This window comes from Haliotis rubra, unplaced genomic scaffold (genome assembly GCF_003918875.1).
Source record: "Haliotis rubra isolate DU_JTF1 unplaced genomic scaffold, ASM391887v1 Scf721, whole genome shotgun sequence".
Classification (NCBI taxonomy): domain Eukaryota; kingdom Metazoa; phylum Mollusca; class Gastropoda; order Lepetellida; family Haliotidae; genus Haliotis; species Haliotis rubra.
In genome coordinates, this window is record NW_025767437.1 from 160,526 (window position 1) to 188,128 (window position 27,603).

At 40.3% G+C, this 27,603-nt stretch overlaps 1 long non-coding RNA gene across 1 annotated transcript; it reads left to right on the forward strand.

The window, feature by feature from the left end:
- The first annotated feature begins 1,573 nt into the window (after positions 1–1,573).
- On the forward strand, positions 1,574–27,392 carry LOC124259460. The gene is made up of 4 exons (XR_006893840.1): positions 1,574–1,688; positions 2,493–2,495; positions 6,987–6,997; positions 27,378–27,392. It is a non-coding gene; the product is annotated as an uncharacterized LOC124259460 (long non-coding RNA).
- Positions 27,393–27,603: the final 211 nt, after the last annotated feature.

The window sequence follows — 27,603 nt, forward strand, 5'->3', positions numbered from 1 at the left end:
TATATCAGGCGGTCCGTAAATAATCGAGCCTGGACCAGACAATCTGGGTTAGAATGAGCCTTCAGTAACCCATGCTTGTTGTAAGAGGCGACTAACGGGATCGGGTGGTCAGGCTTGGTTGACACATGTCATTGGTTCCCAAATGCGCAGATCGATGCTCATGCTGTTGATCACTGGATTGTCTGGTCCAGACTCGATTATTTACAGACCGCCGCCATAAAGCTGGAATATTGCTGAATGCGGCGTAAAACTGAACTCACTCACTCAGGGATTTTCCCGGAGAAACATGTCGCGTGTTACCCCATTCTCACGGTGTCATGATCATTTCTTGCTTGTTTCTTGATTGCCTGTTTGTTATTAAACTTCCAATGTCAATGTCAAGTGTATGTTTTTGTGTTGCAGATTATGCATGTATGATGAGTAAGCCGATCAGATCGACAGAATCCTCACTGTTAATTAACTCAAGGAACTATGTGGGTTTGACACCCACGTGATACACCCAAGACATTGTTGTTCATATGAATGAGTGAGTGAGTGAGTTAAAACTTAAAGTCACTTTGGCAATATTTCAGCCATATCGTGACTAAAACAACATATATATTAACAATAATTAAAGATAGAGTATAAAATCCTGTCAAAGAAGGACAGTAAACAACTAGAATATCACAGACATAAATGTAAAACTAGTAATTAAATCTAAAACATTTTAACTTTTTTAACAATATAAAAATAGGCTATAGATCACCAGCAACTGAAGGTAGTTCACCATTCTAGGGACCATTGGGACTTACAGTACCTTTGCTACCTACATGGACCCTAGCTGGATTTACACCATCCCTTCAGCCGCTGGCGATTGTTAGTACAGAGGGTTGTGTTATTCCGTGGGAATTTCATGTTAATTTTTAGAAGCAATACTTATTGTAATCACTATTGCGCATGGCTTCAGGAAAAAACATGGTTCCATTTTTCTGCTTGCTATAAGTGTCATTGCGGGGTGATTGAATATGATTTCCAAACTTGCTTGCGACAACATAGTCATGTAGCATATCAAAAGGCAGCTTATGGTGCATGATAAAGAAATATGTGGTTATTTGGTGACATAAAATATGACATAATCATATAAATTAATCAAATATTGTCCTTCCTTCATCAACACCAACATTGTAAGTATTGACCTGTATTTATGGAAACCATTTATTCAATTAATGTATTCTCCCATTCCATAATATATACTACCATGACACACTTATGTAGTAATAATAGTACCCAGGTAAGGTTATTGTGACTATCATGTAGTCATGCACAAGTGTCAAATGATGCCTACCAGTACAGTCAGAATCGACACACTGACACTCGTGTCTGGCTAATTAAATGACATAAAGCCAAATCTGCAGTCAATATAAACTGAATGTTTTAATACAGGAGTGACAAATTATATCACAGTGAACAGATAACTGCATATTACAAGTGGGGTACAAGTGCAATATATATACTACCCATCGAAAGTTTAGACTCCCTAGTGTAAATGTAGCCACATGCACTTACTTCAGTCAACTGTTCTAAATTAGATTTTGCAAAATAGTCCATACGGTTTAAAGGTACTGTTTACACGTGAACTGATGTATTGTTAAACAAATTCGCAACGTTGAAAAGTTTATTATTATGAGTTCAATAAAAGATGAAACTCAGTGGAAATTGGCGAATTCTTAACAAACCTTTACATCAAAACGCAGCTGTTCACATTTACTATATTTGCACATGCCTTACAACAATTTGATGCATCATGATTCTCGTGCGTTCCCCAAAGTTAGAGGAGAAATTCATATTCGATGTAACCATACACACACACACACACACACACACACATATATATATATATATATATATAACAGTGAGTATTTTAAGTGAGTCTAAACTTTTGATGGGTAGTATATAAGGTGCACTAGTATTTTTATTTTACCTTTCCCATTGTTAAGTAACTTACATAATCAATCAATCCGACATTAACCTGCAAGAACAAAATATGCTGTTGAAATAAAGGCTTCGACATTATTATGAATTCTACGCATATGTTTTTCTTAATTTGGAAACTAGATGGGCCCTCGTTAGAGAGCATGCTTCCGCCTTGCACAGCAATCTCCTTTCACTATTACATGTTTAAAGTAATAAAAAGAACATGTAGCCCAGAACAATCTCTATGTACATCAAATAGCATCTTCTAAAATGCCAATCAAGCACATAAACGATTGATTTTGAATGGTTGTATCGATCATAATTGTCGTGGTGAGCTTGACTGTTATGAAACACAACCAAAAGTCACAATTATTGCTTTTCACGTGCAAACCATGAGTTCAACCTATGACTATGAAGGACCCAAATGCATCTCGCAAATTCATCCAAGACCCTTGCAAATACTGGATGAGAAAATGGGACGTCTCAACGGTGCCCACCCAAATATTGCTATTGGACAATAACAAGCTGGTGGATCCAAGAGTGTCGTGGTGAGGACCTTCAACATTCATCCCAGCACAATAACTGTGAGATCGTTCCATTTCGACAAATTACCATCCAAAACCAGGAAGACCGTGAGTCACCACACCAGCTCAAGATCACTACATCCGGATAACCCACCTACGTGACTGCCATCGTTCCGCCTGGGACACAGCACAAGAACGGTTTGGAGCTCTGAGAATGCCCAACAAGACAATCAGGAACCGTCTCCGAGAGGTAGGAGACGGTTCCTGCGTGCCAGACGTCCAAAAGTTGCAACCTCTCTGGCATGATTACATCAACGTCCGCGAATCAGGTGGTGTAACGCGGTGCAGCCATGGCACATTGGAAACTGGAGGCACATATGGTTCAGTGATGAATTGCGGTATCCCCTCAAGCGACGTCATAGAAAACAACGTGTCTACCGACCACACGCTGCAGGGGGAATGGAGAAGGATTCCACAACGAAACATCCAACATCTGTGTCATGGAGGTGTCGTGCAGTTCTACCAGTAATAGGTGGCCATACAAGGTTGTAACGTCAACGTCACCTCATGGACAGCAGTAACGACTATGATTACTATCATTCTTGTGAAATTTGCACGAGATACCAATGTATTGCTCTACATAATTTCAATGTTGTACCGTTTAATTTCGTTGATTTACATAGCTGAATAATATTTTGCTTTTGCGTTTCTTTTTTTTTGAAGAGTATACTTTCTTCAACATCTAATCGATTTGCCCTGGGGACATACCCAAGAGATCCAGTAAGTTTCATTGAAATCCATCTTGTAGTTTTTGATGCTAACACATACACACACACAAACAGGGTTGAATGCATACCCTCTGCAACAAACCTTCGGTTTTGGCAGAAGCAAGTATGATCATATTGATTCTTATGCATACATATATTATTGCGATTCATGGTATATAATGGTAGTTGTAAAACACCCATCACATTTTGATATACTACATGCCTATGTTGTGACAGGTGTATAAAAATATGATTTTCTCACATTGGTGTTGCAGCTCGATGTTCAGTTACCCCAGAATGACACTTATAATCATCAGAAAAAATGGAACCATGGATTTTCTGGATCTATATGCAATACTAAATACAATTATGAGTGGTTCAAAAAATTAACATATACTTCCCACGGAAAGCATTTCTGCTACATAAGCCCCTGCACTATGTAGGAAAATTTAGCCGGAAGTTAAAAGAACAAAACTACTCTGATTAAAATGTGGTAAATTTACATTTTAATTTGAAAGTTTTGGGACTTACGTACCCTCTCAGGAGAACAATAATTTTACAGTACTTTAACCCCCTTTGAGGGTACAGCCACTAACAATCTAAGTTACTCATCTAAACTACCAATAACAAAATACCTATCTATTTACAAACTAGATCAAAATCTATCTAGCAATTCTATTTCTTTTAAAAATTCAATGATTAAATGATAATTAACACTAAAAAGATCCTTCACTGTTTTGACATAAAAATATTTATCCCTTGTGATGGCAAAATCAATACAGTCAAGCAAGACATGCTTGACTGTGATTCTGTCATCACAAAGCATACAAAACGGAGGATCCTCGCCTTTTAACAGGTATTCATGAGTATACCTTGTATGGCCAATTCGACATCGTCGTATGGTGACCTCTTCAAATCTGGACTGACAACCCAAGTAGGTGTAACCAATATAGGGTTTTATTTCATGTAATTTATTAATACCTGCTTGGGTGTCCCACTTCTTTTGCATCAGATCACGGATGTAAGTTCTAATGCTAGCTTTGAATCAGAGTATGATATAAGAAGTGGTGTCACAGATTTGTTGAGTGCTGCCTTGGCAGCAAGATCGGCCATTGTGTTCCCAGAAATGCCAACGTGGCTGGGTAACCAACAAAAGACGATGTCGCATTGGCCAGTAGCAAGCTCATTATATAATTCAATAATTTCTATTAAAAGTGGATGTTTACAAGAAAAAAAATTTATAGCCTGAAGACACGAAAAAGAATCGGAAAAGATTATGTATTGTTTATATTTACGGTGTTTATTAATAAATGTAAGAGCCGTTAATATGGCGTTAGCTTCTGCTGTGAAAATAGAGTTGTTGTTTGGTAGTCGAGAAGATATTGTTCGGGATCCAATGACAGTGGCACAAGCAACCGCGCCACCATCCTTGGACCCATCTGTAAATAAGGATTTATATGTATTATATTTACTTTTTATTGATAATATTCTTGTTCATATTTATATTGTCAGTCATTAGTTTCTGATTTTTTAAATGTAGTGAGTGTTAGGTCGACTTGTGGCCTCACCAATTGCCAAGGAGGAGAAGCAAAAAGAAGTCGGGAAGGAGATATATTTTCTAGCTCAATGCCGGCAGCAGTAATGAATGGTTTAATCCTGAGCCCAAGAGGCGGTACAAGAGAACATTTCTCTCAGGCTCCACCATAAACGATGGAACCATAATCAAGTTTGGAACGTACCAGTGATCGATATAGATGTAGGAGGGTAGCTTGATCCCCACCCCACTTTGACTTGGAAACGACTTTCAACAAGTCAAGTGCCTTCAGGCATTTAGTTTTAAGTGATTTAATATGTGGCAGAAACGTCAAGTGTGAGTCAAAAATCATACCCAAGAACTTGGCCTCCTTCACAACTTTGATGGTGTGCCATCTAGACAGGGTCTCCATGCGCTTTGTTTTTACGGCAGAAATGTATACAATTAGTTTTGGATTTAGAAAATTTAAAGCCATTTTCAAGACACCATTTATGTATTTTGTTTAAAAACAACTGCAGTTGCCGTTCAATAGTATGCATATTTTTACCACGACAAGAAATATTAAAATCATCCACAAAAAGTGATCCATCGATTGAATCATTTAAAACCTTGGATAAACTGTTGATCTTGATACTAAACAAAGTCACAGACAAAATACTGCCTTGTGGGACACCCTGATCCTGATTGTAATGATCAGACAGGGTTGAACCCACGCGGACTTGAAATTGCCTGTCTTTTAAAAACTGCGAGATAAAATGAGGTAAACGACCTCTCAAACCGAAATCATGTAAATCCTTCAAAATGCCATACTTCCAAGTAGTATCATATGCTTTCTCCAGATCGAAGAAAATTGATACAACGTGTTGTTTATTTACAATAGCTTTCTTAACATAGGATTCTAATCGTACTAAATGATCAATAGTACTTCGGTTTTTCCGGAAACCACATTGAATATCTGTGATAAGATTATTCGTTTCTAAATACCAAACTAATCTATTGTTTACCATTCGTTCCATGGTTTTACAAACGCAACTAGTTAACAATATAGGGCGATAATTTCAGGGGTCTGTATGATCCCGGCCAGGCTTAGGTATGGGGATTACAATGGCATTGTGCCATGAAGGAGGGAAATTTCCTGAAATCCAAATATGGTCAAATATTTCCAAAAGTGTCAAAAGACATGATTCAGGCAAATGTTTCAGTAACTGGTAATGATTGTTGTCATCACCAGCTGCAGTAGCATGAGCTTGCTCGAGAGCGGTATTTAGCTCATGTTATGAAAATACTTCATTATCATCTTCACCGTTATTAGAGTCAAAATTATTTTTTTGTTTTTCTTGGCGATTTTTATATTTCTGAAATTCAGGGATATAATTTGATGATGAAGAATTTCTGGAAAGAGTTTCACCAATTGTATTTAGGCAATATCATACTTACCAGTAATCAATTGATCGCCTTCTTTAAGATATTTAACAGAAGACTTGGAGCCTTAGCCTTTTATTTCCTGGACCATATTCCATACCTTAGACATGGGTGTGCGCGAATTAATGTGCGAAGCATATTTCCTCCAAGATTGGCGCTTGTTTTGCTTAAAAGCTCGTCGTGCCTTGGCACTCGTAATTTTAACATCATTTAAGTTATGAACTGTAGGATGTCTGCGGAAGTATTTTTCCGCTTTCTTCCTACACTTTCTTGCTTGTTTACATTCATTGTTGAACCATGGGTTACCAATGTTAGGAAATACAGAGGACTTAGGAACTGACTGGTCAGCAATTTCCTTTAACTGAGCTGAAAACAACTCTATCGGATCTGATACATTTATTTAAATTTTCCGGTATTAATTTTTCCATACACAATGTCTCATACAAAGACCAGTTGGCCTTATTAAAATTCCATCGTGATAAAGGTGGGTCATCATCCGGTTTGATAACTTTTAGGACAGTTGGGAAGTGGTCACTTCCGCAGAGGTCATCATGAACAGACCAATCAAATTCATTCAGGAGGTTAGAATCTGCAAGAGACAAATCCAGAGAAGAATAAGTGCCAGTTGCAGGATGCAGATAGGTGCTTGAATCATCATTAAATATCCACAGGTCATTATTGGGAATGAAATCTTCCAGTATTTTGCCTTTAGTATTAGTGTTAGTACTGCCCTCAGAGTGGGTTGTGACCGTTTAGGTCACCCATAATAACACATGGCTTTGGGAGTTGATCATAGAGTGATTGAAGATCAGACAGCTGAAGGTTCGATGAAGGCGGAATATACAGAGAGCATAACGTAAATGCTACACCCAGAGTAAGTCGCACTGCCACAGCTTGGAGATTAGTTTTAAGTATAACAGGACTGTGAATAACATCCTGCCGTACAAGTATAGAAGATCCTCCAGTAGCCCTATCACCAAGAGGAGAAAAATAATGATAGGCTGTAAACCGGCGTAAAGTAAAATCATCATAAAATCCTCAATAATCTTGCCTTTATTGCTTGTACTTGTACTTCCTCAGAGTTGTGCCCGTTGAAATCGCCCATGATGATACAGGGCTTTGGTAGCTGATCATATAGATTCTGAAGATCGGTTTGTCGAGGATGAGGGTGGAATGTACAAAGAGCATAGAGTAAACGCAATGTGCAAGCTGAGGCGAATAGCTACGGCTTGGAGATTGGTATTCAGGTGAACATCACTATGAATGATGTTATGTCTAACTAATATAGTTGAACCTCCAGTCGCTTCATCCCCTGGAGGAGAAAATGAATGATAACTATACTGCCTTAAATCAAATGTATCAGTATGTTTGAGATACGTCTCTTGGAGACATAGTGCTGACGGTTTAAAGTCTTGAACTAACAACTGTACTTCATTAAAGTTATTGTTAAGTCCTCTGCATTTCCATTGTACTAGATTAGGTGAATGGCTCATGGTGGTTTAATTATCTAAGGAGAAGTAACAGGAGATACTGCCCTACCTTTTTTCGGTGAGTGACCACTTGTATGGCCACCAGCGCTCACACGGGTGGATACTTCAGTATCAATATCTTCAAGCAATCCATATTTATTATGGACTTGTACTGTGTCTTTTGATGCCTTTGGCAATCTGTCAGATTGAATCTGTTTCTTCTTTATGTCCACTTTGGTAGATTTTGACGATTTGATTTGATTTGTCTCTGTTTGTGTAGAAGATGTTCCTCTTTGCTTTATTGGTGACTTATCTGGATCTGTGACCGGTTTGGAACTTACTGTATTTAGTTCAGTTTCTGACAGGGATTTTGGATGTTCAGATTTTACCCAAGTAAGGTCTGTCTGACAGAGAATATATGCAGTTACCTTTTTGGCTGCTGAAGCATATGATAGACGTGTTGAATCAGGTGCAAGTAGTCTGGTTTGTTTCCTGGCATCGGAGTAACTGAGTCATTTCTCACTTTTTAGTTTCTGCACAGTGGCCTCACATTTCCACACAGGACAGTCTTTTGAAGATGTCATGTGGTCACCTTTGCAATGTAAGCACTTGATGGTGTTTGTACATATTTTGCCATCATGATCAGGTTCTCCACATCTGAAGCAAGCTAACTTGTTCCTACACGAATTTTGCCCATGGCCAAACTACTGACATTTAATACAACGAGTAGGGCGTGGGATAAAGAGATCTACAGTCATGGAAAAACATCCAACCCTAATAGAACTTTTCAGAACCGGTGTGACAAAAGTCAAAAGATATGTGTTGGACGGGAATACACGATCATCTTTACTATATGTAAATCGTTTGGCCTCAATGACACCTTGACTTCTAAGCTGAGATACAATGTCTTCAACAGATTCATCAGTAAGACTTCGGTCTCTGTCACGGATGAGACCTTTGGAAAAGTTAAGGGTCTTGTATGCTGAACATGTAATTGGAATGTCAGCTAATTTGGTTGACGTCATCAGGTTAATTGCCTGCGATTTCCTGACACATTCAACCAAAAGACCTCCAGACTGTAATTTGGTAAGGTTTTTCAACTCGACAGCTTTACCTTGTAATCCCTTTTCTAACAGAAATGGTGAATAAGAAGCAAGGGTTCGTTCACCCTTTGCTTCCAAAACAAGAAAGCGTGGCCAAGTATCCCTTTCAGAAAATAACAGTTTAGTAACAACATCATCTTCATCAGAGTCAAGCTCAGAATCAGATTCGGAAAGTTGCAGTTTTGGTTTTTTTAGGATTTTGCTTACCCATAGTGAATTGTATATTGGTTCATCAAATCTGTTCCCTGCCCACCATGGAGCGCCAACAGAGCGATGTCATACGTATGCGGTGTTCCAGCAAACTGACACCAAAGGGTTACAGAAATGACATACTCCAGTTAATCCAGAGGATAAACCAGATTGGCCCATGAGCCACTGCCTTCTGGGCATAAGCTCTAGGCCAAAATATTAAATAACTTAATGACAGAGTATTCAAAATGAGTGTACCGAGTCAAGACATAGCAAAAATGCATACCACAGGGCTCGGCGTGACCAGCCGATTGATTGAACCGGGCCAATTCAACCACCCGTCTAGGTGAAGTAAGGGCCGAAGTGGTTTGTTGGGCAAAGGAACGCTGTTCCTGGAACCAGTGCCCTCAACCACCAGAATCCCGTCCTCCGCCGACACAGGGACGCAACCCACGGCAAACGGGTTGGTGGACCAAATATAACCCCGGGTCCACAACGGGGGTTGAAGAGCTCTTAGCGTTTCCCAGCACCCACCACGAGAAGGTGGCTTTTCACGGGTGCCACACTTCCACAGGGGTCGTCATGGACTGACCATTCAAATTCACTCAATAGGTAGGAGTCAGTTATTGACAAATCAAGAGCTGAATATGTTCCTGTGCCAAGATGTAGATAAGTATTTGAACCGTCATCATAAATGCATAAATCGTTGTTTGAAATAAAATCCTCCAATAATTTACCTTTAGGGTTTGTATTATTGCCACCCCAGAGTTGGTTGTGGCCATTTAAATCACCCATGATTATACAAGGTTTAGGTAGTTAATCATAAAGAGCTTTCAGATCGCTTAGTTGAACAGCTGATGATGGCGGAATGTATAGAGAGCTCAAAGTGAATGCAACGTGCAACGTAAGTCGCACAGCAACAGCTTGGATATTTGTTGTGGGTGTAACTGGGCTATGGATAACATTTTGCCTCACCAGGATTGACGATCCACCAGTAGCTCTGTCACGCGGTGGAGAAAAAGAGTGATAAGCATTGAATTGACGTAGGTCAAAATTATCTGTCTGTTTCAGATAAGTTTCTTGTATGGAGAGAGCTGACGGTTGAAAATCTTGGATTAATAACTGTAAATCATTCAAATTATTCCGAAGTCCTCTACAATTCCATTGTATTATTGGTGAGGACATTATGTACTCGGAGGATAAACAGGAGATCTACCCCTCACCTTCCTTGAAGGCGACAAGCTATGAGTCCTGCCATGGCTTTGGTCGGACACATCCATGTCATCAAGGGATCCAAACTTAATAAAAGTTTGGATATGGTTATTCGCTCCTTTTTGGTGTTCTTCCAGTATGATTCGTTTTGGACGTTTCACTGTTTTGTTTGGAGTTGGTTTGACAGTTGGTTCTGGGATAGTTGACTGTTTCTGAGATGTATCTATCGCAGGTGATGTCTTTGATTGAGAAATACTTTTCGATGAGGCTGTGGTTTGTGAACTGCAGGTCACTTGTGAAGCGCCTTGACTGGGTTCAGCAGATAGCAAGGTAGGTGCAGAAGTCTTTGCCCATGTATAGTCTGTCTGACAACCAACAGAATGACAAGAAATATGTTTTGGCTTGGAGGCCTAAATAGATGCAGAAACTGCGTTAGAATATGTTGGACCTGATTGTTCTTGTGAAAGAACAATTTTCTTTGCCTCTGAAAATGGTATATTACGCTGATGCTTTAATTGAGAAATTTTGAATTGGAGCTTCCATGTAGGACAATCCTTGGGAGAAGATGGGTGATTGCCAGAACAATTGACACAGGTAGGAGAATGGTTACAAAGATCACTGTCTTCACACTTTCCAGCACATTTGTAACATGAAGCAGGTTTATGGCAATATTTTGACCCGTGACCATACTTCTGGCAGGTATAGCACCTCAAGGGATTTGGGATAATTGTATCGACCGTCAGGTGGCAGTATCCCGCCTTCAGTGATGTTGGATGTACACGAAGTCAAAACGTGAACAAATTAGTATTTGTATTGATGGTCTCATTATTCCTTCTTGCAGTGAATCGTTTCAGATGTGTTACGCCTTGCGATTGTAATTCAGTCATCACCTGCCAAACCTTCGATTCCTTTCGCTACAGCAAAAGGATTTAGCCTGAGAGCTCCACCATCTGGTGCTGACATAACAAGAAAACGAGGCCAGTTCTCAGGGTTTGTGATAACTGCAGGAGCCTCATCCTCAGAAGAAAACGAATCTTCAGACTCGTGAGAGCGTTTTTTTTGTGGGGGTGCCATGGTAGAATATATATAATTCACCCTCCTAGCTCCCCACCCACCATGGAGTGTCAACAAGGACGACGCCTCATATCTGTGGGTTTCCAACAGACAGCACCAAGGATACTAGGAGAGTATACTCAATTAGGATGGATATCTTGAAAAGATATGTCCTACCAGATTGGCCCATGAGCCACCGCCTTCTGGGCATAGGACTCTAGGCAAATTGATAAATAAATACTTTGTGATTTGAGCAATTTTTTTATATTTTTTTAAAACCAAGACCAAAATATACATTTCTGAAAAATCAAACTTGTGCAAAAATTACTTACCATACACAGGGCTGTGCGTGACCAGCCGATTGATTGAACTGGGCCCATTTAACCACCCGTCATGGGGAAGTAAGGGGCGAAGTGGTGTGTTCGGCAAAGGAACACTGTTCCAGGAACCAGTGCCCTCAACCACCAGAATCCCGTCCTCCACCGACACAGGGGCGCCACCCACGGCAAACGGGTTGGTGGACCAAATATACCCCCGGGTCCACAACGGGGTGTTGAAGAGCGCTTAACATTACCCAGCACCCACCACCCGGAGGTGGCTCTTCACGGGTGACTTGAAATATGATGCACTGCTTACTGTTTCACTCTACAACCCTACTTCAAACGCTAAAAAAACAGATTGTCATAGACAGCTAGCTATTCCTTGTATGACTTTCTTACAATATCTTGGTTACAGTCTTGGGAAATTTCAGTCATAATTTGGTTCTGAAGAGTGTTCAAAGTTCTTATAATTCTCTTGATACTATCTAGAAGCACATTTTTACAATAATTTTTTCCCTTTTCTGTCATTTCTGTCTTTCTTTTACTTCTTCTAAGTACAGAAATGCCAGACTTACTTCTAACTTCTGTGTCCTTACTTTCTGCACCTTTAGTGAACAGTCCTTGCTTCTCACTCATGTCCAGTTTCTATGCAGTGGCTCCTAACTTCGTCAATGCAGATATAACTTCATAAGCACAAACGTCTTCTTTTTTGTCTTCCTTCACTTTATTCCTTGTGATTTAATTATTTCTTGTACATGTGACTTGGTTTACATCTCAACGACATCTGACTTACTCCTAGACTTTGTCTGATTGACTGAAACATTAACAACACAACTTGAAAATGAAGGTCATTTGCGAGCGAAGCACGAAAAACAGCGTTGCCGAGAGAAATTACAACTTGTAATATTAAATGAAATATTACCAGCTTTAAACTTATGTGAATGAAAGATAAATAGAATATGCATTGAACAATGAAGGAAATAGGAGCTGGTTAATGAATAAAATTAATATTTACCGAAGTTTTAGGCACTCGCATAGCTTGACTTGAATTCATTGGTAAAACGTGCTTGGATTAGAGTGGCATCCCTTGCCCTACGGAAGACTTCCTACACATACCCAGCGAAGCAAACGTAAAATATCACCGAAAACACGATTTGACGCTTACAGTCAGTGAATCACTTGAGCACTTGAACACTCGCAGTGTCATATGAATTGAAACATACAGATATTTTCTAAACCGGAAAACGCTTATTAAAAACGACCGTCTCTCAATTCAGTAACGTGAGCGTGCCGGTGGTAGGATTAACACTGTTGATTCCGTTACAGTAGTTCACGAGCCCTGGGCACAGATTTCTGAAGCAGTCTTAGCTGCGATACATCTTACGTATGTACTTTCTTTGGAAGTTTAAGATAAGGTACATTTTCGGAACTGTCGTAAACCAACCACAGATCGTACAAAACTGTCGTTACTCCAACAAAGATTCATTTGTATTGAAAATTAGAATGGTGTTTCCCAGTGACAACATGGATATTTCCCAGCCACTGACAACATGGAGAACTACAGTGGTATTCATAATTACATACTATATGTAAGTCCCCATGGTCCCTAGTATGGTGATCTACCATCGGTCGTTGGCAATATATAGCCTGTTTTTATAGTGTATTGTCTTGTATAGTTAAATGTTTTAGATTTAATTACTAGCTTTAAAATTTCTATCTGTGTTTTACTGTCCTTCGTTGGCATATTTTTATAATTTACCGTTAATTTATATTAATCTATATCTTGATTTAGTCACGACTGAAATATTGCCAAAGTGACTTTAAATTTTAACTCACTCACTCACTCATAATTACATTGACAGGTCCGTTGACTATTCTGCTTGTAGTGTGAATTGTTCAAAAGACCAAAATCAACTAATATAGTACAATCGGTCCATTTATTTCAAAATCTGCAGATCCACGTAATGATGATGATGATTTAGTGATTTTACGTGCGCCTTTTGAGATGATGCGTATTTCGCCCACGGCATTGTCGTAAAATACATGTTCCATTTTCTATAGATAAGTGATTGAGTTTAGTTTTACGCCGCGCTCAGCAATATTCAGCTTCATGGCGGCAGTCTATAAATAATCGAGTCTGGACCAGACAATCCAGTGATCAACAGCATGAACATCGATCTTCGCAATTGGAATACGATGATATGTGTCAACCAAGTCCGCGAGCCAGACCACATAATCCTGTTAGTCGCCTTTTACGACAAGTATGAGCTGCTGAAGTAGTAGCTATTTTAATTTCATATTGAAATAAGCCATTTTTGAAAACACCAGATATATTTCATTTACGTATACGGTCCTAACTGTCCTTTGCTGTCAATGTTATACGAAGTTTTCAGATTGAATTACGTCGCATTGGTAGTCAAAACATCCGAATATGCCGCAACGTCGCCCACCAGCTTCTAGCACTAGCAAATCTCTCATATTTTGACGATTGGATATAACATACTATGTATTAAATAATGTCGCCACAATTCAACATAGAGATTTTTATCAACATATCAACTTTGTCAGACCACGAGATGAAATATACATGTTATTTGACAACATTAACAAAATATTCTGTTTATTATATTTTAATCATTGTTTACAAATGATCGAGACATCCCAACCCAACTACAGTCTAGCCCAGGCAAAAGTGATATTGTACTCAGTGAAAATACCATTTTTATTTTCACCAATATTTACAGTATTTCACCCTTAAAAATATAATAAATGTTATTTCTATGTATACACTGCTATTACTTTACATTCTATACATTTGTAAATAAGTCTCTGTACATTTTTAAGTCAATCAACAATTTTGTATGATAAGTATCTGTACATTTCTAAGTTAATCCAATAATTTTGCAGTAAGCGATATTTGATATGAATAAAACATATTTGATATATTCATAATAACATGTATTCTAGCCCTGTTACCTGTATCTATTGACCTCCACATGTATTGCGTCGTCATAGCATTGTGACGTCAGGGGCAGTTAACAGTTACTGTTCAGTTTTACCTGATAATGGGGCCAGAGCAAGCCCTGAAACTTGGTACTCAAGAATAAAAAGAAGATGTAACCCAGAAAAATCTCTATGTTCTTCAAATAGCATCTTCTAAAATGTCAATCAAGCATCTAATTCCACAAATCAAGCCAAGCAGTATTTGAGCAATAAATCGGCATGCCAAGCAGATTGATAGCACCTTCCCATTCTTCCACCCGTCTATCTGAAGTAAGGGTCAAAGTGGTGTGTTACTCAAAAGAACTCTGTTGCTGAAACCAGTGCCCTCAACCACCAGGATCCAGTCCTCCACTGACACCGGGCGTAACCAACAGCAAACAGGTAGCTCAAATTAGTCGCCTTTAACGACCAGCAATGGGTTGCTGTGGACACATTCTACCTTGGGTCCACATGAAAGAAGAACAATAAGCGCTATCGAGCACTCACCACGATAAGGTTGTTCTAGAGTGCCATGAAATGCAAGAAAAAGAATCCAGAAGATTCTCCAACTCTCTGCATCGGATTATAGTGGGAAGGTCAATAGGGTTGTTGTACCTTGTGAAGGTTTCCACATCTCTGTATAAATATAGAACAAATCTAAATATGGCACACCACTGCCTCTCACTGTTTTGTCACAGATATCCCGCTTTTTACATTTAGAACACAAATGTGTCCTTGTCTGAGATACGACTGCGGCTGGTTTACGACAAGTTTGAAAATGTATGTCATCTTAAACTTAAGATATCCTAAGAACGTAAATTTGTAAGATTGATCGCAGCTAAGATAGTTTCAGAAATTTGTGCCCAGGTCTCATGAACTACTGCAACAGTTTGGCCAGCATTAATCCTACCCATTGAACCCTCATTTCTGAGTCGCGGCATATTCGGGTGTTTTAATTAGACCTGCACTTTTGATTCGTTTTCCTGTTCAGAAAACGTCTGTATGTTTGCATTACAATGACAGTGTGATCGCTAAAGTGCTCAAGTGACTCACTGTGCATGACTGTTTTTCACACTTTTGGACCCAATTTGTCACGTCGGTCGCCAAGATCATGTTCGAGCAGCATCCACATGCTTCCTGTGTGTATTGCACAACAAAAACTAAAACGAGTTAACCCCTAACAAATAACCCTCTCTTACCAATAATGTGAGTATAAAGTTTCCACTTTTGTTGAGTATATGTATACTGTGACAGTTACCTATTTTGAGGAATGTCTCTGTTACTAGATTGTTTCACACAGGTGTTGACACTCAAAGGTCAGCTCACAGCACACATCACAACTGTTTTCACCGAGTTAGATAACAGTGAGGAATCAATCAAAGTAGCATACAAATATTTTGTTTATTTCTATAGACATAGCATAATTACAGGACATGATAACATAGCTGGCTAAAAAGCAAAGAAATGGGATCCAAATCGATCAGTCTTCATGACATCAACTCAATGAGAAATCAGAAAAGCGTTCCACTGTAGGGATACAATCTGGGGTATTTCCAATTTTCGGCATCCATTATCTTGTTTTTTGTCTTGTTATTCACAGTAAAATACGGCCCCACTTTATTTGCCTACATATTTCATTACAGATTGCAGCCCGGTAGATAAATTGTGGATATACAGAATGTCACAAAGTGATCTCCACAAAACTCTCATGAGTGAGTGAGTTTCGTTTTACGCCACTTTTAGCAATATTCCAGCAATATCACGGCGGCGGACACCGGAAATGGGCCTCACACATTGTACCCATGTGGGGAATCGAACCAGGGTCTTCGGTGTGACGAGCGAACGCTTGAACCACCAGGCTACCCCACCGCTCCCAAAACTCTCATACATCCAACAAAATATTTTGCCGTTACACATAAGTAACATGAGAAGAGAACTGTGACCTTTGGAAAATACACACACAAGCGAAATGGGAAATATGCATTAATCAAGTACTTGCAGATAAAGGACTTAGCGCCAAAAGCCATACATAAAGATATGATCATAACGAAACGCGTGGAGAGCCTAGAAGATCCCGTCCTTGAAAGAGTACTAGTTTGATATCATCCACATCGAAAAAGCATAGAGAATCCACAATATGGTGATGACAGATTGACGATCGATTGCCGTAGTGCTAGATCAGTATGCACTTTCCTGGAGAGTGTACATTTACATTATCAGTGAAACTTGGCAATGGCGAAAGTACAATGTGGTTGTGCTCAAAAGCCACTAAAATCATAACTTTCAGTCCAAGTCGAAACACACATCGATGCAAAATACATCAGACACATCATGTTTTGTTATAATCGAGTAGTGTTTGAAGATCATCCAGAAAGGTTCTTACAACTACTTCGACTATGGACGAAACATCACCGGCGCATAGTTGGAAAACATTGATCCATTAACTGGATAGATTATTTCTTCAGTATTCTGTGATGTCGGGGTTGACGTCATGATCTACTGTTTAAAGAGAGTGACAGACTTTTACGAATCTTGGATAGATTTGGCAAATTCGTATCAATATGGAGGATGCGAAATGTATTATTTAAAAGTCTTCAGGTAAAATATCAGAACTTATTCAAACATTCTTGCAAAACAAGTCAGGATGTAACTTTACTTTGCTTGGCTCATTCCTTGTGACGAATCTCATACTTATTCACATTTCCTCACAGCAAACCACCAGTTGAATTGATCTCGTTCTCTCTTTTCAACTGCGACGTCGAGGTAACCCTCACTGGAGAGATGACATTCCGGATGTAAAGCTCTGAAATCTACAGTTTTGCATACGAATGAGGTCTCCTGCACACATGCCGACATGCATTTCATCATCGCATCTTCCATTTCTCCATCAGGATAAAAGATCTTTCTATTATGTCCTGATATCGACAATTCCTTGTATGGCGTCATGGTGTCTCCATAACTCTTGCAGTCTGAAACCAGAAGGGTAGAGCTTGGCTTAATGCCATTTTTCAGCAATTTTTCCTTTTGATATCCAGCTCTACAAATAGATGGTACCTGTTAAACCTATTCAGCCGAAACACACTCACCCCACTTCCCTTTACAAACAATAACTATACACATACACAAGTTGGGTTTTTTCATAGAGATTCAGTTGATAAATACTTGATTGAACAGAGCATCTGTCCAGAATAAGGAAGGTCAATGTTTCGATCACAGGACGGATCATACGAAAAGATGTTAATGTATACTACTTGTTGTTGCCCTGGCTAGTGTTCCGTATACAGGGGATAAAACCAGGACTGGCAGGGGCAGGGTTCCTAAAAGGCGCCTGAATGGGGGTTCAATTATTTCCATTTCACCATCTTCATCCCGGGCAGTGGCTTGTGTCACTGTCATTGGATTCATAATCTTCTAGATTACCATACAACAGCTCTATTTTTACAGCAGAAGCTAACGCTATATATTAACTACTCTTAAATATATTGGAAAACACCCCAAATACAAATGATATATATTCTTTTCATATTCCTCTTCGTGCCTTCAGGCTATTAAACATATATTTCCCCGACCGCGTCATACCAAAAGACGTTAAAATATGGTCCTTGTTGGTCCCTGCCTGACGCTTGGCATTAATGGGTACAACAAGGACTTGTCGGCTCGGAGTCAGTATAATGTGTCTGAGTGGGGTATTCATGCTTCACTGTGGCATGGTACCTCAGTGGGCTAGCACTATAAAACCAGCTTAAGTCTGGGCTAGTACAAGCAGCCGCACATACACATACACATACACACGAATGCACGTCGTCATATGAGCGAAATATTCTCAAGCACGACGTAAAACCCAATTTCACCTCACCTCACCTATATTGGTTACACCTACTTGGGTTGTCAGTCCAGATCTGAAGAGGTCATCATGCGACGATGCCGTATTGGTCTTACTAAATATACTCATGAATACCCGTTAAAAGGTGAGGATCCTCCGTTTTGTATACCTTGTGATGAAAGAATCACGGTGAAGCATGTCCTGCTTGACTGTATTGAGTTTTCATCACAAGGGATAAATTTTTCAATGTCTAAACAGTTAAGGACCTTTTTCTAATGTTAGTTATCATTTAATCATTGAGTTTTTAAAAGAAATAGAATTCATTGATAAATGTTGATTTATATGTTTTGTGAATAGATAAATGATAATTTATAATCGGTAGAATAAATAAGCAACGGAGATAGTGGCTGTATCCTGGGAGGGGGTTAAAGTACTGTAAAATGGTTGTCCTTCTTAAAAGGTACGTAAGTCCCAAAAGGTTCTAACTGAATTTAGCTCTACCAAGCTTTTTAGACGTAGAATATGTGTTGTTTTACAATTTCCAGTGCCTGAAGGGATGGTGTAAATCCAGCTGGGGGCCATGCAGGCAAAAAAATGTTCTGTAGGTCCCTAGTATTGTGATCTACCTTCAGTTGTTTGGTGATACAAGCCCGTTTTTATATTGTATTGTCGAACTTTGAAATCCTATTTTAGAGATAGCTTCTAGTCTCTAGTCTTTATTCTTGTTACTGTGATATACTAGTTGGTTTTAGTGTTTTAAATTTGTATATGTATCATGAATTTATAACTTTGTTTAGTCGCGACAGGGCTGCAAAACAGCTGTATCCTCTACGGGGGTTAAAGTACTGTGACATTATTGTCCTCCGGAGAGTAAACTGTCGACGTCAATTTAGCTCTACCAAGCCTAGGATATGTGCTGTTTTATAATGGCTAAATATCAGTACAATTGCCAGTGGCTGAAGGAATGGTGTAAATCCAGCTAGGCTCCATGCAGGTAGCAAACATACTGTAAGAAGGGTACGTATGTCCCCAAATTTTCAAAGTCAATTTAAACTTACCATGATTTTTAAACGTAGTATTCTTGTTATTTTAATTTTGGCTAACATTTCTTACAATCGCCAGCAGCTGAAGGGATGGTGTAAATCCAACTAGGGTTCATGCAGGTAGCAAAGGTACTGTAAGTCCCCATGGTCCCTGGTATGGTGATCTACCTTCAGTGCTATTAGTTTTAACTTTCCACGCTGGTTTTAATTTTAATTGTGATATTCTAGTTGTTTTACTGTCCTTCGTCGACAGGCTTTTATATTTTACATATATTCCATTTCAATGTTTAATATGTTCTCGTCACGATATGGCTGCAATATTGCCGATGTTACGTTAAATAATAACTCACTCACTCACATACTGTAGGTCCCCATGGTCCCTAGTATGGTGATCTACCTTCAGTTGTTGGTGATACTCGTTCTTATATTGTATTGTCCAAATTTGAAATCCTGCTTTAGAGATAGATGTTAGCCTTAATTCTTGTTACTGTGATATACTAGATGGTTTTATTGTCCTTCGGTTTATAAAATGTGTGTATGAATATATAACTATGTTTAGTCACAACAGGACTAAAACACTGCCGCTGCGACTGTAAACTTTAACTCACTCACTTCACCCCAGCTTCGCAACTCCCTCTACCTCAAAAGCTCACCTCTGTCACAGGAGTTACTTGTAATGTTGTGGCTGTACCCAGGGTGACACAGACACCGTCCAAGGAAGCATGACGTCATAGTAACGTGACAGTCGTCATCTCGTGTACAGTTCATGCCAGTTATTTGAAAAACAATGTCAAAGTTGATATATTCCTATTATTTAATGTAAAAGAACGTTTGATGATTCATGATATAAAGCCCACATTGTATGTGGTGTTGTCCGGTTGATTTATACAACACAGTTTTAATGAAAACATGTGATACATGTACGAAATTCGTAATGTCAGTGTCCATCGGCTACAGGAATTTGATATGCAGAAAATTAATGTATTGGTGAATATCTCATTACAATTTCACGCTCAATGTCACACGACCGTCATATAGAATACCGAAATGATGATAAAGAATAATTACAAGCATGTCTAAATTGTCTCTACCATATCCGTAATAAAGTATTGCATCCTTTGGGCAATCCAGAACCCTGTAATAGTGAGTTTGTGACTTCACGATGATGTTCCAATCATTTCCGTTTCATTGCTTTCAGAAAAAAATGCAAACGTTGGAGACCTGGGCCCCGTTTAACAAAGCTCTCGTAGCGCTACGACTATCGTAAATCAGTGTTACAGTATAGGAGGTATAGGAAAGCTAAGAGGAAAGGTTGTGAAACGGGCCCCAGCATCACTTCTTGGGTCCCTCCCACGTAACGCTGGTATGTGGCTACCAATATCAGCTTTAGAATTGGCCTTCATCAACCCATGCTTTGTAGTAAAAGGGGACTAACGCACTCCGGTGGTAAGGCTCTCTGACTTGGTTGACACATGCCTTCATGACAAATGCGTAGATCCAACTCATTCTCTTGATCCCTGGACCGCCTCCGTGGTGTAGTGATTATAGCGTCCGCCCGGAGAGCGGAAGGTCGCGGGTTCGATCCCCGACCGCGTCATACCAAAAGACGTTAAAATATGGTACTTGTTGGTCCCTGCCTGGCGCTCGGCATTAATGGGTACAACGAGGACTGGTCGGCTCGGAGTCAGTTAATGTGTCTGAGTGGGGTATCCATGCTTCACTGCGGCATGGTATCTCAGTGGGCTAGCACTATAAAACCAGCTTCAGTCTGGGCTAGTACAAGCACCCGCACATACACACACACGCGCATGCACGTCGTCATATGAGCGAAATATTCTCAAGCAAGACGTTAAATCCAGTTTCACCTCACCTCACCTCTGGATCCCTGGATAGTCTGGTCCAGACTCGTTTTTTTACTGTCCGCTCACATATAGCTGCAATGTTGTTGAGTGGGGCGTTGAACAACAAACAAACAAAAACCGTTACGACTCACTGTTTCATTGTCTATGTTATACTTACCAATATAGCTTGAACACAGTGAATGTCCATTCCGTCCCACAGTACACAGCGCATTGGGGCTACAGGAAGCCTTACGACATGCTCCAGTCAGTGGCTAAATATTAAAAAAAATTCAAAACACTTTTTAAGGGATAACATGCATTTAATGATTTACACATACATATACACAGAAATGTCGGACCGTAAAATTATTTTCCTCCTGAGAGGGTACGTAAGTCCCAAAACTTTCAAAGTAAATATGTTTAAACGTATTTTTGTTATTGTAAATTTCGGCTAAATGTTCCTATAAATATCGGAAGATATTATAACAGACATCCTTTGTTGTCTAATGAATAGCGGGTTTGGACAGACAGTTGAAGAGTACCAGTTCGATCCCCTCACTATGTTATGTCAAACAATGATATTTGATGTTTCCACTTTGGGGTTCGGCATTAAAATCCAGCTAGGGTCCATGCAGGTAGCAAAGGTACTGTAAGTCCCCATGGTCCCTGGTATGGTGGTTTACCTTCAGTTGTTGGCGATCTGTAGCAACTTTTTTTTATATTGTATTGTCTTTCATAGTTAAGATATTGTAGATTTTCATACTAGTTTTACAATTATGTCTATGATATTTAGTTATTTTACTGTCCTTCGCCGACAGGTTTCTACATTGATTTATTATGCCATTATAACTTGTAAATAGTCACGATATGGCTGAAATATTGCCGATGTGACTTAATATCTTAACTCACTCACTCACTTACTCGACAATAAAGGCAAAAAGAAAGACGCTGACAGCCCTAAGCCAGCATATTGTATCTGAGAGAGTGTTCCAAACTTAACTGGTTTAGTAACTGAGTAAGTTTTACCCCTTTTTTTAGCAATATTACAGCAGGAGATACCAAAATATGCTTAACACATTGCACCCATGTGGGAAAACGGCGTGACAAGCCAACACTTTAACCACACACACGTATTTTGTCGGTTACATATTTCGTTTACACAAACAAATATGTCTTTTTACCTCTCCAGATGTGAGTGATTTTGAAAAGTGTTTTATAGAGGTTTCCAATATCCAGGAACCACTTTGATAAAACTACGATTACGGGTATCGCTCACAGAACACAAACCACAAAAAACTTCGAAATCCCAAGGATAGCGTTGGTACTGGTAGTCGACACAGGGTGCAGCAACATAGACAACAGCCTTATGTTAAATTGGATTAAGCCTTCATACAAACCATTTTCCATTCTTGAATGTTGCTAAAGAAGATGCCACTGCCGACAGTGAAGCTGGGATTTGTTTTCCTCAGGAGCTGACATGCGCCTTTCTCGGGGTCAAAGGTGAAGAATAGGCACTGCGGCAACAGTTGGCATTCAGCCGCGCAGTCGAACATAGAAGGAGCAGCAACGGACCGGATGTGCCCATGCTCTTTGCCAGGAACAACTTCATGCACCGGAGGACGATCACAGTTGTCATCACTCGCCTGCAGTGTCAGACAGAGGGCACACAGACAGGCAGCAGCCACAAGGATAGTGGACATTGTTGTTCTTTACTGCAGACTGAAAGGAAGCATGAAAGAGCAAATGAGCAGAAAAGTGATTGTTTCTAAGACAATTCAGCAGAAATCCTGCACGTTTGCAAATACTGTGCAGGATAAATCTTAAGCAGGTTTTACCTTATTATAATGTAATCACACAGTTTGGGTTTACGAACTATTGTTACATTTAGCTCAATTTCTACGCCCCGGTGTTGATATATTTGCTTTATTAAGTTTTGTTTATGTATTATCTGACTGAAAATGTTAAACATTTGGTGAGGTGAGGTGAGGTGAAATTGGGTTATACGTCGTGCTTGAGAATATTTCGCTCATATGACGACGTGCATGCGTGTGTATGTGTATGTGCGGCTGCTTGTACTAGCCCAGACTGAAGCTGGTTTTATAGTGCTAGCCCACTGAGATATCATGCCGCAGTGAAGCATGAATACCCCACTCAGACACATTATACTGACTCCGTGCCGACCAGTTCTTGTTGTACCCATTAATGCCGAGCGCCAGGCAAGACCAACAAGTACCATATTTTAACGTCTTTTGGTATGACGTGGTCGGGGATCGAACCCGCGACCTTCCGCTCTCCGGGCGGACGCTCTAACCACTACACCACGGAGGCGGTCGTTAAACATTTGAAATTCATGTTTTGACAGTGAATATTCAGTTTTAAAGTCTCTTTTTCATGAACACTTGGAGTCATCATGCTAGTGGAGTAGATGCGTATAGGTTTTGTTAACATCTTGTGCCAGTGATTGTGTCAGTTATCTACTTACATAAATCTGTTGCCTTTTAACCCCAGTGCTAGTTCATTTTGTGGATGTTTAGAGAAGGGTAAGTCTCTATTTATGGCTTTGTTTGTTAAAGCATGTAGCTGTTAAAAATTCCATATGTATTGCATGAATTCTACTCAATGATGGGCCAGTTCATAGTAAATGCAAGAAAAAACACTTTCCTGATAAATGTGATCAATAAATGTTCAGAATAATTCTCCCTAATATAAAAATACTGAGTCAAAAAAGAAACTTTACATTCTTTCTTCAGGGCACTATAAAAGAACAAGATATGGTAAGATGTTTAAATTGTTATTATTTCATTGCTGAGATCTGTGTGATGTACTCGATACACTGACAGTGCCATAATCAGTTCCATTAGGATACAACGCTGTTCCAAAACATGGGTATACAGAATGTCAAGTCACAAGAATAAAATGCGAAATTTCTCAGTTCAATATCGTGTATGGCCGCCCCGCGCATTCGCCAAGATCCTGCAAATTCTGAGGTTGGTTCCTAAGACCACGAAGCCTTCTCCAAAGTGCATCCCAAACGTGCTCTATTGGATTAAGGTCAGGGCACCTCGATGGCCAGTCCATGACGTTGATTCTAGCGTTTTGAAAGAAATTTCGTGTCAACATCGCGGTATGCAGCCGAGCATTATTATGCTGGAACTGTAGACCTGGGCCATGAGCCGCCATGAAAGGAACGAGTTCAGGGGTGAGCACCTGGTCGCGGTAAGCAGCAGCTGTGTTGTTTCCACGGATGACCAGAAGTCGGGAACGGTTGTTCCCACAGAAAGCACCCCACACCATGCAACTTACGCCCCCGAATCTGTCGACTTCCTGTACATAATATTGGGCATACCGTTCACTACGTCGTCTCCAGACTCTATGCCTGCCGTCCGCGAATCTGAGGGTAAACCTGGATTCATCTCTAAAGACGACTCGATTCCAGTCTCCGTGGGTCCATCGGAGGTGACGTTGGGCCCACAGCAGACGTTGACGACGATAAAACGTCAATATTGGCCCACGATATGGACGTCGAGAATGGAGATTGGCAGCCCGCAACCGATTTCGAATGGTCTGTGAGGACAGTCGACCTCTAAACATCTCAGCCCTGGTTCTTATAGCCGGCAGAAATCTGTCACGTAGGTGATGTAGGACGATTTGACGCTCGTGACGTCACACGTGGACGACCCGACCTTGGGCGATCAGAAGTGGTGCCAGTTTGTTGTAGACGACCTCGCAAGTCATACACAGTACCACGGCTGCATCCCATTGCTCTTGCGACGTCAATAACTGATCTTCCCGCTTGCAACATGCCAACGGCACGTTCACGTTGCACATTGGACAATCGTGGCATTTCAAGTACCGTTAGTACTGTCGTTTAAAAGTGTTTTTTCAATTCTTGAGGCCAATGCAAACACGTGCATATGAAGAAAACTTCGATGCGAAGATCATGTGATCCACTGCACGTGCAAAACCTGATTTGGCACTAACATCATTTGCACGACGAATGGATGGGTTTGAGTGGGTTCTGCTAACGTTTTTCTAGAGTCGAAAGATAGGGATCCCATTTTGGATACATAGATGTATCATCAGAGAATAATTATTCATTATTTTTCAAATTACATTTTGTGAAGTTTCTTTTTTGACTCAGTATATTTAGGACAACATACAAATGGGCTATAGATTGCCAGCAACTAAAAGTAGATCACCATAATAGGGACAATGGGGACTTACAGTACATTTGCTTCCTTCATGGGCCCTGGAGCTGGTTTTACACCATCCCTTCAGCCGTTCTAGCGATATATTAAAATACACATATTCTACGATTAAAAATGTGGAGACTTCTTATTTACTTTGAATGTTTGAGGACTTAAATACCCTCTCAAGAGGACAATAATTTTACAGTAATTTTACCCCCTTGAAGGATACAGCCACTAACAATCTCAGTTACTAATTTAAACTTCCAATCAAATTTTTTTATCTATTTACAAATCATTCAACAGATCTATTTCTTTTAATAATGCGAGAACTAAATGACAACTGATATCATTAAAAAGATCCTTCATAGTTCGTGATTTAAATCGTTATCCTTGGTGATGGACTGTTCAATACAGTCAAGCAGGACATATTTGACCGTCATTCGTTCATCACAAGGGATACAAAACGGAGGATCCTCACCTTTTAATAGGTACTCATGAGTATATCTTGTGTGGCCAATACGACATCGTCGGATGCTGACCTCTTCAAATCTGGACTGACAACCCAAGTCGGTGTAACCACTATTAGGTTTTATTGCATGTAATTCATTGATGCCTACTTGGGTGTCCACTTCTTCTGCATCAGATCCCAGATGTAAGTTCAAATGTTAGCTTTGTAATCAGAGTATGGAATAAGAAATGGTGTCACAGATTTCTTGAGTGCTGGCTTGGCAGCAAGATCGGCCATTGAGTAGTATAGGGAATGGGGGTTCTGGATCGCAAAGTAAAATAATGATAAAATAAGAAGGAAAAGCACAAAATCAGGAGGTGCAGTCTGCATTTGAGTATATATAGACATTTATTGTTTGCATTGGATTTTTTCTTCGCGATCCCAGTAGTCCTTCCAACCCCAAGACAGCTAGACGGTAAACAAAAATCCAGCGCAGAAAAACATCAACAGTATGTTGATGGGGTTTTGGACCACTCTCGTGTTGTTTCTACACTGGCGAAGGTGCAATCGAATTAGAGATACACAGGTACATAGGTATAGAACACACAACAATGCATGAAACCAAGCTATAGCGCGAAACCTATGCCAAGATCCAATCGGGTTGTTTGTCCCTTCGGGAAGCGAAGAGGAAGTACCACATATCGCAACCCCGATACACTCGAATCCGAGGTGGTATGGAGCCACAGACGACAACAACTTCCGTCATGGTCTTCGAGAGACTGCTGGAGAAGTGTTCCCACGTGTTGCTTTCCGACTGTGAGAAACAAATCCTGGAGAAATCGGGACACACCTTCTACAAGCGATACCAGATCCCTCGGCAGTTTCTGGAACTGTATTTGCTGTGCTTTTGCCAATTCATAGAAGATTTCAAAACAGTGGATTTTCGTCTACCTCTACCCACCCAACCAATTTCGACCAGCATCGGGCAAACTTCGCATCGTTCTTGCCAGCTGCCCAGAACCCAAGGACAGAAGACACTACCAATGCACCAACTGCATGGCTGCCATATCGGAACTCCCCACTCTCTTCGAGCGAGACAACTCTATGTGCAAGTGCAGTGCCATCGACCACTGCGTCGACATCAAGAAATGCGTTCTGTGGAAAAACAAAGCAATAGAAGACACACCCCAGGAGGATCGACTCCCACTCAAGGTTTGGAAAGAAATCCCGATCTCCTACCGTCTCTTGAACATAGAGAACCTGTACGACGATGACTGCCTCTCCTTGTGCCTGCGCTAACAACAACTCGTCGACGAGTCGTCAGCCAATTGTATATGCATCGAGAAAGAGTCTTGTATCTTCCGACAGCTATCGGGACAAGCAGAGCCACCACGAGGACAGGGACGGCATGCAACCCCCTTGCCCAACTACGACGGGTCCAAGGATGTGGAAGTGGCAGCCCCTCTGTGCAACGAACACCGGAAAGCCGCAGAAATTCCAGAAGGGAACTTCATCTGCAAAAGTTCTCTGTAGTGAAATATGAAAGGAAGAAACGACTGTTGCTGCTACGGGATTCCCCAAATGGAGAAACGATTCCGGTCTACTGCTACAAGATACAAGAAACGATTTGGGACGCAGGCAGAATAGAATACGGTTGGTGGGTGGACTGTTTCGGTGCAGGCTTGGCAAAATCTGCCACTCGCCCATATCGAACAGGAAAGACAATCGAG